General features: G+C 49.5%; 1 long non-coding RNA gene across 1 annotated transcript; it reads left to right on the forward strand.

The window, feature by feature from the left end:
* Positions 1-710: 710 nt before the first annotated feature.
* LOC309960075 lies at positions 711-15,616 on the forward strand. The gene is made up of 3 exons (XR_014326116.1): positions 711-933; positions 14,295-14,421; positions 15,238-15,616. It is a non-coding gene; the product is annotated as an uncharacterized lncRNA (long non-coding RNA).
* Positions 15,617-17,414: the final 1,798 nt, after the last annotated feature.

The raw sequence follows: 17,414 nt of genomic DNA on the forward strand, positions 1-17,414 counted from the left end.
CTATTGGGTGTTCATTGCTGCGCACAGGCTTTCTCTATTTGGGGCGAGCGGGGGCTACTCTTCGTTGCAGTGCGCTGGCTTCTCATTGCGGTGGCTTCTCTTGTTGCGGAGCACGGGCTCTAGGTGCGCAGGTGTCAGTCGTTGCAGCACGCGGGCTCCAGAGCGCAGGCGTCAGTAGTTGTGGCTCGCGGGCTCTAGAGCGCAGGCTCAGTAGCGCACGGGCTTAATTGCTCCGCGGCATATGGGATCTTCCCGGCAGGGTCCGAACCCGTGTCCCCTGCATTGGCAGGCGGATTCTTAACTACTGCGCCACCAGGGAAGTCTTGCTCATTTTTGGTGTTGGTGGGTGAAACGGGGCTTGGGAAGAGAAGAAACGCATCATGAATTCTTTTGTAAACAGAGGACAAAGGGGTGTGGGAGGAGGATGTGAGCAGGTACCTCCCAGGAAACTGAGCACAGAGGACGCAGCAGCTGGTCCCTCAGCCTGCTCTCTCCGTATCACCCTGTCTCCCACCCCACACAAAGGGTGAACAGCTAGCAAGTTTCCCGGAGAGGATGGTCACATGACCTCGACCTAGCCAATCAGTATGTTTCATCCTCCCTGGCCACCGTGATTGGCTCAGGGATGGGCTAGTGACCAATCAGGGCCCAGGGTGGGGCCTTGTGCTGGAATCCTGGGGAAGAGAAGCTGTGTTTCGCTTGCCCAGCCCGCGGTAGCTGGAGGGGACGCGAGGTCAGTCCGGGGCAGTTGGAGGGGACTTGACCTCAGCCTGTGGCAGTTGGTGGCCGTCTTACTCCCATCAAGGTAGAGCCGCCTGCGTGAGGATGACACCAGTCAGCAGAACCCAGAGGCGGGGAGAGACCGTTTCTGCTGACGCCCATGAGCTCCAGGTGCAGCCCTGCCGTAAGCCGTCCACCTGTGGACTTAGTTACGTAAGTCATTCTCTCGTGCTTGTTTGTTAGCCTGTTTGAGCCACTTTGGGTTTTCTGTCCAGCTGGCTAAGTGGAGACCCTGGAACCGCAACTGTGTGGGTTTCGTCTAGCTTCACGGAAGAACTTCCAGATAACACTGGAGACTCCAGTTTAATCTGGAGATCCGAATGGATTCAAGCGGTATCTCTTGGGGCCAGCTATAAATTCTAAGATCACCCAAATTAGTCCTCACAGAATTAGTCCCATTAAGGTAGCAATCCATGTCCCCGTTTAGAGGACAAGACTGGGGCTCAGAGAAGGGAGGTAACTGGGCTACAGTGAGGAAGTGTGGAGCCAGACAGAACCCCCAGATCCCGCTGCTTGAACTCTGGGGAAGCCACATGGTATGGCTTGTTCTTTAGACGGGGCTAAGGTACCCAGCAGTGCTTGGGCCAAAGTGACTCCACAGGCATTTTGATGGCTGGAGGCTTCTGGTCATGGTCGGGGTGGGGTGAGGTCCCTGAGGCTCTGAAGGCCCACGGTGTGCAGGCTCAGGGGGCACAGAGAGGAGAAGGCAGAGGCCTGCCCCGGAGGTGTTCACAGACCAAATATGGACGGGCCAGACAGGCAGACAGGGTACCATAGCGCCTGAGCTGCTTTCACAGGTGAAGGGTGGGGGGCTTTTATTTCTCTATGGGACAAAGCTCTTAGCTTCACATTGAGTCCCATTAGGGACATAAATAGTGTCCCTTTTCATGTCCCTTCAGTATAAGAGGCCACCCCAAAACTTCCCCTCCCTTCCCCTTGTCAAGGCCTCCACACAGGCGAGCAGGGCTCTTTTAATGCAGTTCTGCAGATTTTTTGAACTAAGGATTTAGAATAACGAGGCAAGGAGGGCCCTGCCCCACAGGAGGGCAGGGTGGGCAGGTGGTGATGAGTAACCTGTACAACCTCAGCTGGCTGAAGTGTCAGCAGCAGCAGAAGAGCAGCAGCCAAGCGCTGAGTGGGTGCAGAATAAGTGGGTTCAATGTGTTCATCCAGCAGCCTCTGGGATGGTGGGCCCTGGAGCACAACTCTAAGTGTGGAAGAGGGAGGGTCCCCAGTGCCTGGACCCCCACCTTCTAGAAATTTGGGTTGAGATGTGACTTTGAAATCACAGCACGGGTTCAAAGCTGGCTCCAACACTTGGGCCTCCGTTTTCTCATTTGTAAAATGGGAATATTGAAGTCTCTCCCTCTTAGGGTGGGGAGGGGATTAAATGGGATGACAGGTAGAGCACAGGGGCTGGCTGGGCTGAGCGTGCACCCAGGCACGCTGTTGTTGCTGCTAAACCACTGTCTTCCGGGCCAGGATCGGCACACTCTTCCCAAAAATTATTTCCCAGCCCTCTGCTGTTGTAGAGCAAACGCAGCTTCGGCAACAGGGTGTCCACGTTCTCACCCCTGATTGCTGAGATATAGATATTGGGTATGATTGTCACATAACACTGTTAGTTTTAGGCGTCCAGCATCATGATTTGATATAGGTACATATTATGAAATGATCACCACAGTAAGTTTGGTTACCATCACCACCACACACAGCTACAGATTATTTTTCTTGTGATGAGAACTTTGAAGATCTTCTCTCTTAGCAACTTTCACATACACAGCACAGTGATGTTGACCACAGTCACTTTGCTGTACATACATCCCCAGGGCTTGTGTATCTTACAGCTGGAAGTTTGTGCCTTTTGACCCTCTTCGCCCATTTCACCAGCCCCCTCAACACCCAGCCTCTGGTAATGGCCATCCTGTTCTCTTTCTATGAGTTTGGTTTATTTTTTCAACTCTGTGAGTGAGGTTGTAAGTATCTTTCTCTGTCTGACTTATTTCACTTAGCATAATGCCCTCAAGGTCCATCCTTGTTGCAAATGGCAAGATTTCCTTCTTTTTTATGGCTGAGTAAGATTCCATTATATATATAATTTACATATATGTATATATATATATATATGTCACATTTTCTTCACCCATTCATGTGTCGATGGACACCTAGGTTGTTTCCATGTTACTGAACACAAGTCCATGTGCCCAATGCACAGTGAAGCCAAACAAACACCAGAGTGAAGCAGAGAAAGGTTTATTGTAGGGCCAGCAAGGAGACGAGTGGCTCATGACCCCCAAATCCCGAACTCCCCAGAGGGTTTCAGCAAAGCATTTTTAAAGGCCAGGTGAGGGGGGGGGGTCACAGGGTGTGTGATCAGCTTGTACACGACTCTCTGATTGGTCGATGGTGAGGTGTCACAGGGGTTAACTTTATCAGTCCTTAGGTGCCAGTAGGTCTGGGAGCTCATGATCATCAAGTAGTTAATTTTTTCCACATGGTGGGGGTTTTAGCATCTGAAAAACTCAGGAAACATGCGTGAGATACTATTATCTGGCTACTTCAGAGAGGAGCTACAGCAGAGAATATGGGGGAGGGGTCTGTCCCGGGAAGGCCCCATAGGGTCCTGCTCGGTTACATCCATATCTTGGTTATTGTAAATAATGCTGCAGTGAACTGCCTTCCGCATCCACTCTAGGCCTGCAGCTCTGCTGGCAGCATAAAGCCGGTCGTGAAGGACACAGGCAGTGGGGCCTGGGTGATGGCAGGGCTTCCCTGCTCCTTCTATGCGCCTCAATGTCCTTGGCTGTAACAGAGTACTAGTAACAGGGCCTCCAGGAAAACTCAAAGAGACCCTGCTCTGTGACCTTGGGCAGCCGCTGCCCTCCCTGTGCCTCAGTGTCCTCGTCTGTAATGGAGAACTAGTAACAGGACCCCCTCTCAGAAGAGCGCGCTAAGACCAAGCTCTGAGACCTTGGGAGGACAGTGAACTCTCAGTGCCTCAGTGTTCTCATCTGCAGTGGAGAACTTGTAACAGGCCCCAGGGGGGCTCACTAAGAACCTGCTCTGTGATATTAGGCAGCCACTGCCCTCTCTGTGCCTCAGAGACCTCATGTGTAATAAAGAACTTGTAACTGGGCTGCAGGAGGACTCACTAAGGCCCTGCTCTGTGATCTTGGGTGGCCCCTTCCCTCTCTCTGGCTTAGTGTCCTCATCTGTATTAAAGGACTAGTAATAGGCACTCCAGGAAGGCTCCCGAAATCCTGCTGTGTGACCTTTGGTGGCCCCTGCCCTCTCTGTGCCTCCGTGTCCTCATCTAGAACAGAGAACTAGTAACAGGGCCCCTGGAGGGCTCACTGAGAGCTGCTCTCATCAGCTGCCCCATCATTACAGAGGAAGGGGGAAGGAGGCCTGCTACAGGTACAGGATTACATCCCTCTGCTCCCCACACCTTCTGAGCCGTTGTGCATGCAGTTCCACGAAACACACCTGTCCCCTGTTCCCCCAGGTCACATGGCGGGGATGCTCCAAGGCCGCCCCAGGCACCTGCCCTCCCCTCCCCGTCAGATGTAGTCTCCTTCCTCCTTGAAGCCCTTGACATCACTGCCTTCTCATCTGGTTTATTTGGTCCCTTGTGGTCAGATGCCCAGGCTCCCCCCATGCCCCAAGCTCCCATGCCAGGACCAAGTACACAGCAGGTGCTCAATACAGGTTTAGGGCTGCAGGGAAGGCTCACTCACTCTCCTGCACAGGGATGCTCCTCTGGGGGAGGTCAACTCTAGCTCTTCAGCACGAAGGGCAAGCCTAGTCTGGTGGGTAGAGGGCTGGATCAGTGTGTGTGTGTGTGTGTGTGCGTGCGCGTGCGTGTGTGTGGATGCGCGTGTGTGCGCGCGAGCACGAGTGGTCTCAAAGCTCCAGCTGCCGAAGATCTGCTGAAGGAAAGGGCAATCCCAGAAGAGCCCTGTTCCCTCCATACCCTGACCCGGGGGCTGCTTCCTGGGGATGAAGCTGTCCCCTGAACATCAGTGAGGAGGCACTGGGCAGGGGTGGGGACGTGGGCACAGAGGCTGTGCAGTGACAGGGCATCCAGCCTGGACCCTGCCTCAGGGTAGCTGCCCAGCCCACCCTTGGTCTTAAACCAAGGGCCTCGAACTAGGGCTCAGGGGCAAGTCTAGATTTTTAAAATTAATTCTAACATTTAAAAACTAGAAGATTTCAGGCAAAAACCCAGGCTTTGAGCTTTGTTAATTTGTTAGTTTTGATATGAAGTGAGAAGTTCTGGCCTCCTGGGTGACGTTCCTTCTGGGCAAAGCTCTTCTGGGGCTGAGTGGGAGCCCTATCTGGATGGAGCTTGTGTCCCCAGCTCATCACAGTCCCCACCACCCCCTAAGATTCCCCCGGGCCCAGGCATTCCCCCAGCCTCTCCTTGCCTGGTCCCTGGAGACATCTGAGTTTGCCGTCCTCCCTCCAGCCCTCACTGCTTCACAAGGCACATGAGGACCACAGTCATGTGGAGCCTGCCCTGAACGCCGGGCGGACAGGATAAATGGGCTGAGAGTGTAGCCTTCAAAAGAGGGGTTCCTTGCATGTCCTCTGAAGGCAGCCAGGAAGGGGTGGGAGTGGGAGAGGCCCAGGGCCATGGGCTCTGGAAAGTGTCCCTTGGATGCCCTGTCTTATGGCTCCAAAGCTGCCCCCTAACCTCTGCCCTTCTCCCACCCCCTCATGCATTGCTGCACCCAGGCTTTCTGCAAACCCTGGCCATGCCGAGGCCCGCTTCAAGGGTCAGCCCTGAAGGTCACAGCCACAGGCCCCCGGCCCTGCTTCTCCTCTGGCAGGTCCAGCAGCTGACTGTCACTGTGGGGTGGCCACTGCCAGACCCCTTTACAGTGAGAGACGGAGGCTCCCAGGGCATAAGGGACTCGCCCAGGGTCACGCAGACTTAGAGCTTATAACCAAGGTCTGCTGGTCTCTCAGCTGGTCCTGAGAAGCAGACCATGTCCCGGGGCATCAGGTCATCCTCAGGCCGTGACAACCAGGAGAGGTGAATGCAGAACGGGTGAGTGGGTCACAGTGGGACGGGTGCCCCGGGCAGGCAGGGCCAGGGACAAGCCCTCAGAAGAACAGGGTCTTGAAGGGTGAGGGCATTGCCACTGGTGAGTAGAGGAGAGGGGCTCCTGCTGGAGGCCCAGTCATGTGAGGGCCTGCAGGTGTGATGCAGCATGGGATTCAGGCTCCCGTGTTGAGGCGGGAGCAGCAGGAAGTGACAGGAGGTGACCCTGGGAGCCCCTGGACTCACCTCCTCCTGCCGTGACCTCCTCCTCTCTCTCCCCGCCTCCCCTCTGCCTGCCCCGAGACCCAGCCCCTGAGCCGTCTCCTCCTCCGCGTCCTGTGTTTCCATCCTGTCCAGCCTCAGCTCAGGCATGACAAGTGGATCCCACTGCTGAAGTGGTGACTGAGTTTCTCACTACTGAGGGGCACCGTCGTGACACGGCTTCTAAGTTAAAAAATATTAAAATTGAAGAGGTGGGGGAGGAAGGTGCAACTGAGGTCAGCGCGGGAGCTTGAGACCCAGATGAAGGGGGGCAGGGGGGCAGCAGACCGGGACTGAGGGCGTCTGGATGTTCACTAACTGGGGTCTTCAGGGCAGAGACAGTCATGCTCACTACACAGCCGCCTGGTGCCAGACACAGCTGGGCCCAGGGAGGCCAACCAGTAAACACGCGCTGACTTGACCCGCATTCACCCGTTTACACTTTATTTTCTTTTTGAATTTTTTTTTAACATCTTATTGGAGTATAATTGCTTTACAATGGTGTGTTAGATTCTGCTTTATAACAAAGTGAATCAGTTACACATATACATATGGTCCCATATCTCTTCCCTCTTGCGACTCCCTCCCTCCTACCCTCCCTATCCCACCCCACTAGGTGGTCACAGAGCACTGAGCTGATCACCCTGTGCTATGCAGCTGCTTCCCACTAGCTATCTACCTTACGTTTGGTAGTGTATATATGTCCATGCCACTCTCTGGCTTTGTCACAGCTTACCCTTCCCCCTCTCCATATCCTCAAGTCCATTCTCTAGTAGATCTCTGTCTTTATTCCTATCTTACCCCTAGGTTCTTCATGACATTTTTTTTCTTAAATTCCATATATATGTGTTAGCATATGGTATTTGTCTTTCTCTTTTTGACTTAACTTCACTCTGTATGACAAACTCTAGGTCTATCCACCTCATTACAAATAGCTCAATTTCATTTCTTTTTATGGCTGAGTAATATTCCATTGTATATATGTGCCACATCTTCTTTATCCATTCCTCTATTGATGGACACTTAGGTTGTTTGCATCTCCGGGCTATTGTAAATAGAGCTGCAATGAACATTTTGGTACATGACTCTTTTTGAATTATGGTTTTCTCAGGGTATATGCCCAGTAGTGGGATTGCTAGGTCATATGGTAGTTCTATTTGTAGTTTTTTAAGGAACCTCCATACTGTTCTCCATAGTGGCTGTACCAATTCACATTCCCACCAGCAGTGCAAGAGTGTTCCCTTTTCTCCACACCCTCTCCAGCATTTATTGTTTCTAGATTTTTTGATGATGGCCATTCTGACTGGTGTGAGATGATATCTCATTGTAGTTTTGATTTGCATTTCTCTAATGATTAATGATGTTGAGTATTCTTTCATGTGTTTGTTGGCAGTCTGTATATCTTCTTTGGAGAAATGTCTATTTAGGTCTTCTGCCCATTCTTAGATTGGGTTGTTTGTTTTTTTGTTATTGAGCTGCATGAGCTGCTTATAAATTTTGGAGATTAATCCTTTGTCAGTTGCTTCATTTGCAAATATTTTCTCCCATTCTGAGGGTTGTCTTTTGGTCTTATTTATGGTTTCCTTTGCTGTGCAAAAGCTTTGAAGTTTCATTAGGTCCCATTTGTTTATTTTTGTTGTTATTTCCATTTCTCTAGGAGGTGGGTCAAAAAGGATCTTGCTGTGATTTACGTCATAGAGTGTTCTGCCTATGTTTTCCTCTAAGTTTTATAGTGTCTGGCCCTACATTTAGGTCTTTAATCCATTTTGAGCTTATTTTTGTGTATGGTGTTAGGGAGTGATTTAATCTCCTATTTTTACATGTAGCTGTCCAGTTTTCCCAGCACCACTTATTGAAGAGGCTGTGCTTTCTCCACTGTACATTCCTGCCTCCCTTATCAAAGATAAGGTGACCATATGTGCGTGGGTTTATCTCTGGGCTTTCTGTCCTGTACCATTGATCTATCTTTCTGTTTTTGTGCAAGTACCATACTGTCTTGATTACTGTAGCTTTGTACTGTAGTCTGAAGTCAGGGAGCCTGATTCCTCCAGCTCCATTTTTCGTTCTCAAGATTGCTTTGGCTATTCGGGGTCTTTTGTGTTTCCATACAAATTGTGAAATTTTTTGTTCTAGTTCTGTGAAAAATGCCAGTGGTAGTTTGATAGGGATTGCATTGAATCTGTAGATTGCTCTGGGTAGTAGTCATTTTCACAGTGTTGATTCCTCCAATTCAAGAACATGGTGTATCTCTCCATCTATTTGTATCATCTTTAATTTCTTTCATCCGTGTCTTATAATTTTCTGCATACAAGTCTTTTGTCTCCTTAGGTAGGTTTATTCCTAGATATTTTATTCTTTTTGTTGTAGTGGTAAATGGGAGTGTTTTCTTGATTTCACTTTCAGATTTTTCATCATTAGTATATAGGAATGCCAGAGATTTCTGTGCATTAATTTTGTATCCTGCAACTCTACCAAATTCATTGATTAGCTCTCGTAGTTTTCTGGTAGCATCTTTAGGATTCTCTATGTAGAGTATCATGTCATCTGCAAACAGTGACACCTTTACTTCTTCTTTTCTGATTTGGGTTCCTTTTATTTCCTTTTCTTCTCTGATTGCTGTGGCTAAAACTTCCAAAACTATGTTGAATAAGAGTGGGCAACCTTGTCTTTTTCCTGATCTTAGTGGAAATGCTTTCAGTTTTTCACCATTGAGGATGATGTTGGCTGTGGGTTTGTCATATATGGCCTTTATTTTGTTGAGGAAAGTTCCCTCTATGCCTACTTTCTGCAGGGTTTTTATCATAAATGGGTGTTGAATTTGTCAAAAGCTTTCTCTGAATCTATTGAGATGATCATATGGTTTTTCTCCTTCAATTTGTTAATATGGTATGTCACGTTGACTGATTTGCCTATATTGAAGAATCCTTGCATTCCTGGAATAAACCCCACTTGATCATGGTGTATGATCCTTTTAATGTGCTGTTGGATTCTGTTTGCTAGTATTTTGTTGAGGATTTTTTCATCTATGTTCATCAGTGATATTGGCCTGTAGTTTTCTTTCTTTGTGACATCCTTGTCTGGTTTTGGTATCAAGGTGATGGTGGCCTCATAGAATGAGTTTGGGAGTTTTCCTCCCTCTGCTATATTTTGGAAGAGTTTGAGAAGGATAGGTGTTAGCTCTTCTCTAAATTTTTGATAGAATTCGCCTGTGAACCTATCTGGTCCTGGGCTTTTGTTTGTTGGAAGGTTTTTAATCACAGTTTCAATTTCAGTGCTTGTGATTGGTCTGATCATATTTTCTATTTCTTCCTGAATCAGTCTGGGCAGGATGTGCGTTTCTAAGAATTTGTCCATTTCTTCCAGGTGTCCATTTTATTGGCATAGAGTTGCTTGTAGTAATGTCTCATGATCTTTTGTATTTCTGCAGTGTCAGTTGTTACTTCTCCTTTTTCATTTCTAATTCTATTGATTTGAGTCTTCTCCCTTTTTTTCTTGATGAGTCTGGCTAATGGTTTATCAATTTTGTTTATCTTCTCAAAGACCCAGCTTTTAGTTTTATTGATCTTTGCTATCGTTTCCTTCATTTCTTTTTCATTTATTTCTGATCTGATCTTTATGATTTCTTTCCTTCTGCTAACTTTGGGGGTTTTTTGTTCGTCTTTCTCTAAGTGCTTTAGGTGCAAGGTTATGTTGTTTATTCGAGATGTTTCCTGTTTCTTAAGGTAGGATTGTATTGCTATAAACTTCCCTTTTAGAACTGCTTTTGCTGCATCCCATAGTTTTTGGGTAGTCGTGTCTCCATTGTCATTTGTTTCTAGGTATTTTTTAATTTCCTATTTGATTTCTTCAGTGATCACTTCATTATTAAGTAGTGTATTGTTTAGCCTCCATGTATTTGTATTTTTTACAGATCTTTTCCTGTAATTAATATCTAGTCTCATAGCGTTGTTGTCGGAAATGATACTTGAAACAATTTCAATTTTCTTAAGTTTACCAAGGCTTGATTTGTGACACAAGATATGATCTATCCTGGAGAATGTTCCATGAGCACTTGAGAAAAATGTGTATTCTGTTGTTTTTGGATGGAATGTCCTATAAATACCAATTAAGTCCATCTTGTTTAATGTATCATTTAAAGCTTGTGTTTCCTTATTTATTTTCATTTTGGATCATCTGTCCATTGGTGAAAGTGGGGTGTTAAAGTCCCCTACTATGAATATGTTACTGTCGATTTCCCCTTTTATGGCTGTTAGTATTTGCCTTATGTATTGAGGTGCTCCTATATTGGGTGCATAAATATTTACAATTGTTATATTTTCTTCTTGGATCGATCCCTTGATCATTATGTAGTGTCCTTCTATGTCTCTTGTAATAGTCTTTATTTTAAAGTCTATTTTGCCTGATATGAGAATTGCTCCTCCAGCTTTCTTTTGGTTTCCGTTTGCATGGAATATCTTTTTCCATCCCCTTACTTTCAGTCTGTATGTGTCTCTAGGTCTGAAGTGGGTCTCTTGTAGACAGCATATATATGGTTCTTGTTTTTGTATCCATTCAGCCAATGTGTCTTTTGGTGGGAGCATTTAGTCCATTTACATTTAAGGTAATTATCGATATGTATGTTCCTATTCCCATTTTCTTAATTGTTTTGGGCTCGTTATTGTAGGTCTTTTCCTTCTCTTGTGTTTCTTGCCTAGAGAAGTTCCTTTAGCATTTGTTGTAAAGCTGGTTTGGTGGTGCTGAACTCTCTCAGCTTTTGCTTGTCTGTAAAGGTTTTAATTTCTCCATCAAATCTGAATGAGATCCTTGCTGGGTAGAGTAATCTTGGTTGCAGGTTTTTCTCCTTCATCACTTTAAATATGTCCTTCCAGGGCTTCCCTGGTGGCGCAGTGGTTGAGAGTCCGCCTGCTGATGCAAGGGACACGGATTCGTGCCCTGGTCCAGGAAGATCCCACATGCCGCGGAGCGGCTAGGCCCGTGAGCCATGGCCGCTGAGCCTGCTAGTCTGGAGCCTGTGCTCTGCAACGGGAGAGGCCACAACAGTGAGAGGCCCACGTACCGCAAAAAAATATAAATAAATAAATAAATAAATATGTCTTTCCAGTCCCTTCTGGTTTGCAGAGTTTCTGCTGAAAGATCAGCTGTTAACCTTATGGGGATTCCCTTGTGTGTTATTTGTTGTTTTTCCCTTGCTGCTTTTAATGTTTTCTTTGTATTTAATTTTTGACAGTTTGATTAATATGTGTCTTGGCGTATTTCTCCTTGGATTTATCCTGGATGGGACTCTCTGTGCTTCCTGGACTTGATTAACTATTTCCTTTCCCATATTGGGGAAGTTTTCCACCATAATCTCTTCAAATATTTTTCTCAGTCCCTTTCTTTTTCTCTTCTTCTTCTGGAACCCCTATATTTCGAATGTTGGTGCGTTTATTGTTGTCCCAGAGGTCTCTGAGACTGTCCTCAGGTCTTTTCATTCTTTTTTCTTTATTCTGCTCTGCAGTAGTTATTTCCACCATTTTATCTACCAGGTCACTTATCCGTTCTTCTGCCTCAGTTATTCTGCTATTGATCCCATCTAGAGTATTTTTAATTTTATTTATTGTGTTGTTCATCGTTGCTTGTTTAATATTTAGTTCTTCTAGGTCCTTGTTAAATGTTTCTTGCATTTTGTCTATTCTATCTCCAAGATTTTGGATCATCTTTCTATCATTATTCTGAATTCTTTTTCAGGTAGACTGCCAATTTCCTCTTCATTTGTTAGGTCTGGTGGGTTTATCTTGCTCCTTCATCTGCTGTGTGTTTTTCTGTCTTCTCATTTTGCTTATCTTACTGTGTTTGGGGTCTCCTTTTTGCAGGCTGCAGGTTCATAGTTCCCATTGTTTTTGGTATCTGTCCCCAGTGGCTAAAGTTGGTTCAGTGGGTTGTGTAGGCTTCCTGGTGGAGGGGACCAGTGCCTGTGTTCTGGTGGATGAGGCTGGATCTTGTCTTTCTGGTGGGCAGGTCCACGTCTGTAAGTGTGTTTTGGGGTGTCTGTGGCCTTATTATGATTTTAGGCAGCCTCTCTGCTAATGGGTGGGGTTGTGTTCCTGTCTTGCTAGTTGTTTGGCATAGGATGTCCAGCACTGTAGCTTGCTGGTCGTTGAGTGAAGCTGGGTGCTGGTGTTGAGATGGAGATCTGTGGGAGATTTTCGCCGTTTGATATTATGTGGAGCTGGGAGGTCTTTTGTGGATCAGTGTCCTGAAGTTGGCTCTCCCACCTCAGAGGCACAGCACTGACTCCTGGCTGCAGCACCAAGAGCCTTTCATCCACCCGGCTCAGAATAAAAGGGAGGAAAAGTAGAAAGAAAGAATTAGTAGAAGTAGAAGGAAAGGAAGAAAGAGAGAAAGAAAGAAAGAAAAGAAGGGAGGGATGGAGGGAGGAAGGAAGGAAGGAAGGAAAGAAGGAGGGAAGGAAGGAAAAAAGAAAGAAAGAATATAAAGTATAATAAAATAAAATTATTAAAATAAAAATTATTAAGAAAAAAAAAACGGACGGATAGAACCCTAGGCCAAATGGTGGAAGCAAAGCTATACAGACAAAATCTCACACAGAGGCATCCACATACACACTCACAAAAAGAGGAAAAGGAAAAAATCATAAATCTTGCTCTCAAAGTCCACCTCCTCAGTTTGGGATGATTCGCTGTCTATTCATGTATTCCACAGATGCAGGGTACATCAAGTTGATTGTGGAGCTTTAATCCGCTGCTCCTGAGGCTGCTGGGAGAGATTTCCCTTTGTCTTCTTTGTTCGCACAGCTGCTGGGGCTCAGCTTTGGATTTGGCCCCGCCTCTTCGTGTAGGTCGCAGGAGGGCGTCTGTTCTTCGCTCAGACAGGACGGGGTTAAAGGAGCCGCTGCTTCAGCGGCTCTGGCTCACTCAGGCCCGGGGGAGGGAGGGGCACGGAGTGCGTGAGGGGCGGGCCTGCGGCAGCAGAGGCCGGCATGACGTTGCACCAGCCTGAGGCGTGCCGTGCGTTCTCCCGGGTAAGTTGTCCCTGGATCCCGGGACCCTGGCAGTGGCGGGCCGCACAGGCTCCCCGGAAGGGGGTGTGGATAGTGACCTGTGCTCGCACACAGGCTTGGTGGCGGCAGCAGCAGCCTTAGTGTCTTATGCCCGTCTCTGGGGTCCGCGCTTTTAGCTGCGGCTCGCGCCCGTCTCTGGAGCTCCTTTAAGCGGGGCTCTTAATCCCCTCTCCTCGCGCACCAGGAAACAATGAGGGAAGAAAAAGTCTCTTGCCTCTTCGGCAGGTCCAGACTTTTCCCCGGACTCCCTCCCGGCTAGCCGTGGCGTACTAACCCCCTGTAGGCTGTGTTCACGCCGCCAACCCCAGTCCTCTCCCTGCGCTCCGACCGAAGCCCGAGCCTCAGGTCCCAGCCCCGCCGGTCCCGGCGGGTGAGCAGACAAGCCTCTCGGGCTGGTGAGTGCCGGTAGGCCCTGATCCTCTGTGCGGGAATCTCTCCGCTTTTCCCTCCCGCAGCTTGCTGCGCTCTCCTGCGCGGCTCCGAAGCTTTCCCCGCCAGTGAAGGGGCTTCCTAGTGTTTGGAAACCTTTCGTCCTTCACAGCTCCCTCCCACTGGTGCAGGACCCGTCCCTATTCTTTTGTCTCTGTTAATTCTTTTTTCTTTTGCCCTACCCAGGTACGTAGGGAGTTTCTTGCCATTTGAGAGGTTTGAGGTCTTCTGCCAGCATTCAGTAGGTGTTCTGTAGGAGTTGTTCCACGTGTAGATGTATTTCTGGTGTATCTGTGGGGGAGGAAGGTGATCTCTGTGTCTTACTCTTCCGCCATCTTCCCCTCATCCTCCACCTGTTTCCACTTTAAATCACTGGGATAGAATTTGCTCAACTCAACAGATGGTGACCCAGACTCAGGTTAATTAGGAAGAAAGGTGAAACCAAGGATTATAAATAAAAGCCACATACAGACTGGAGAGAAAACTAAGAATCCACACGGAAAACTAAGACTCTGCATCTGCAGCCCACTGTGGCCTCAGGGCCCTTGAACTGGCCATAGCCTCAGCTGGGAGCTCTCTCCCTCTGCATCACTTGCTCCCTAAACACCTCCAGGACTTCACTCCAACGTCCTGCCTGACTTTGTTTTTCTCCATGGAACATCTCACTGCCTGACTTTGCCTGTATTTTACTTATTTTTCTCTGTCTCACGCCCCCAGGCTGTCTGCTGCATGAGAATGGAGACCAGGTGTCTGGAGCCTGCCCAGCACACAGTAAGGCCTCAGTGAACGTGCACTGGGTGTGTGGACGCTGAGGCCACAGACGAGAATGTTCCAGGCAGTGATGGTAAGAGACGTTGATTCACTGCTTGCTGAGCCCCCTGTGTGCCCGCGCTGACCTGGGCAGCGGGCCCGGCACTGACGGAGGCGCTCAGTGAGCACACGGCCTGTTAGAAGGCCACGTGCTGTGGGGACATGCAGGACTCGGGGAAGTCAGGAGGGCAGGGTTGGGGGAAGAGAGATGAGAGACCAGGTCGTGCGGGGTCTGTGGCCCCTGTGAGGGCCCTTCTTTTGCGTGCACAGCCGGGGGCCAGCCCTGAGCACTGTGCAGGAATGAAGTGGCTGAGGGCTGGGGAGGCTGTCCGTGTAGACTGTGCAGGCAGGAACGGCTCCTCTGAGGAGGTGACATTTGAGCTGAGCCTGAACAGACCGTGTTTCTACCTTCTGTAAACTTGGTGCTTTGTTTTTGCAGGATACCCCCTGTTCTGTGTCACCTCGACTTGGCCTCCTGCCCCCCTTGTCAGCCCCTGCCCACCCGCAGGAGGGGTCCTTTTAGGGCCCAGTTTTTTGGGGTTTTTTTTTGGCTGCATCTCGCGGCTTGCAGGATCTTAGTTCCCCAACCAGGGAGCAAACCCAGGCCCTCGGCAGTTAGAGCATCAAGTCCTAACCACTGGACTGCCAGGGAAGTCCCCCAGCACCCACTTTTCAAATACAAACCAAGCATCTCCTGTGTTGGACTCATGCTCTGAGCCACTGTCCACCTGCCCTGCTCCCCCAGGGTCCGGTTCCAGGCCGCTGGGGGCCCCTTCAGCCCAGAGCCCATGAAGTTGCTCAGCCTGGCCGGTCCTCAGCCTGTTCACCCTGCTTGTCGTTCCCTCCACAGAAGCTGCGATGAAGGCTCCTGTCCGTCTGTCTGTCCGTCCACGGCTCTGGGCTCCTCCGCCTCCTGCCCTCCCCATGCTCCCTGCGTGGTGCGTCCTCCCTCTCCTCCAGGACTGTGAGTAGAAACTCTCTTTTCAGTGGCAGGTGTCTCCTGACCTGCTGGCCTTACTGAACCTCAAATTTTCTACTAAACATTCTATTTTAAACCAGCCTGCGAGACACTTTGCAGACAGAGTAAACAAATGAAGGATAAGTAAACTGTACACCTTTTTACAGTATCGTCAAGTTTAATAATTAAATTTTAGAACTCATTTTCCCATAAAATCACAGGCTCCATCAGGGTGGAGAGTGTGTAAAAATCACGTGGACAGGACCAGACACCTGTGAGGTCCTAACTGTCCGTCTCCCCAAACTGAGGGCTCAGGCCCAGGCTTGACCAAGTCCCAGTCTCTGCCTTTGCACCGTGAGTGGAATTGGGTTTGTTTTCAAATTAAGCTTTTACGCTTGTCAGCTTAGCAGGGAAATTGTCAGTTCTAAACTCATCTTTCCAGCAATAATCAAGCCACATGGGGTGGGAGAAATGGGGAGAGGTTGGTCAAAGGGTAAAAGTTACAGCTCTGCCCGCAGCAGGGAGAGTCTCCCAGGCAGCCAGTCCCCAAAGAGGGCACGTGTCACAGTCCATGTGAATGAAGTAACACAGGCCAACCCAGCTGAGAGGTGCCCTCCTGGGAGTCAGACGATGAGGCCAAGCAGGGACAGGATTGTCACAAATGTCAGGGCACTGTCACCCCAGGGAGAGGGCTGTTTGCAGGAGGGCCGCGCTGGAAATGCCCGTTTACTGACTCGGGGGTCAACACCCGTGTCTGCACTGTAGTGGAGCTTTAAACTGTGTGTAGTGCATGCGCACACACGTGTGTAGATAAGCTTTGTATGTCCCGTGTGTACATCAAGGTTTAATGGAAACCAGCTAAACGGCTGAGAGGCAGTGACGCAGCAGTGCCAGGAGCCCCGTGTCCTGGGACGTCCTGTGTCTGAGCGGCCAGGACGCCCCAGGGAACAGGAAAGGACCCTGAGCAGGCCTTCCTGGTCCCTACCCAGTCCTTCCCCTTACTGCCTGCCAAGCGACCCCAGAATGTCACTCAACCTCCAGGAGCCTCATCTGTGGATGAAGGGTAACAGGAACAATTAGCCCCAAGAATGTGGAAGGAGACAAGTCAGACACCCGGCCCGGAGGGGTTGATGGATAAAGCTGCTTCTCTCACCAGCTGCCTGAAGGTGTAACCGAGGATGTGAGCTCCCTGCCACTGGGCGGTGCTCGTGGGCAACTCTGCGGGGCTGGAGGGAAGGGTGACTTCTGTGGTGGGTGATGCAGGGCCTGGCACTGGGCAGGCTCCAGGGAAGTGTTTGCTGCCTGCACCCATGACGGAGTTGGCCCAACCTTACATGCTGATAGCAGAGTCACATTTAAACCAAGGATGGCGCGTTCAGAGGACACCCTTGCTGGTCCTACGGCAGAGGAGTAATGCATGACGCAGAGAGGGGGTGGGCAGAACTCCGGTGGTGACACCTGTGTGGGCGTGGGGCGGCATCAGTGTGGACAGGGCAGCAGGCGGAGGGAGCATCCCGGAGCCCTCTAGTTACCTGCCCAGGAGGATGAGAACCAAGAACAAGATGACTCTCCAAACTGGTGTGAATGGATGCAAGGTCACAGAAGCAGCCTCATAGCCCTTAACCCACCCCCAGGGCCCTGTCCCCAGAAGGTCGTAAAGAATCAGGTTGAGGCTTTACATGTACGCGTGCTCAGGCCAGAGATGCCTTAGTTTGGGCTGCCCTAGCCACACCTGGAGATACAGATTCTGGCACAAGGAGTTTATTTGGAGGTGAAGGCAAGGGTGTAGGGAAGTGAGAAGAGGAAGAGAAGGTGACTAATTATGACTGTTATCAAGCTGCCTGCCGCTGTGGAGCCCCCACTAGAGGATTCCACTACTGCAGGATCCCCCAGTACAGGATGCCCCCACTAGAGGATCCCCCTACTGTGGGCAACAGGAATCAGCCCACTAGGGAGCCTGGGAGCCAGTGCAGAGAGGCGGCTGGGGTCCTGGCTGAGTCTGCTCCTTGGGACGCTAAGCCTCCACACTGCAGCCTGCCCCAAGGAGGCCAAGGGGTCTCCAGCAGCAG

This window comes from Leucopleurus acutus, assembly GCF_964270905.1.
Source record: "Leucopleurus acutus genome assembly, chromosome: 1".
In the NCBI taxonomy this organism is placed as follows: Eukaryota; Metazoa; Chordata; class Mammalia; order Artiodactyla; family Delphinidae; genus Leucopleurus; species Leucopleurus acutus.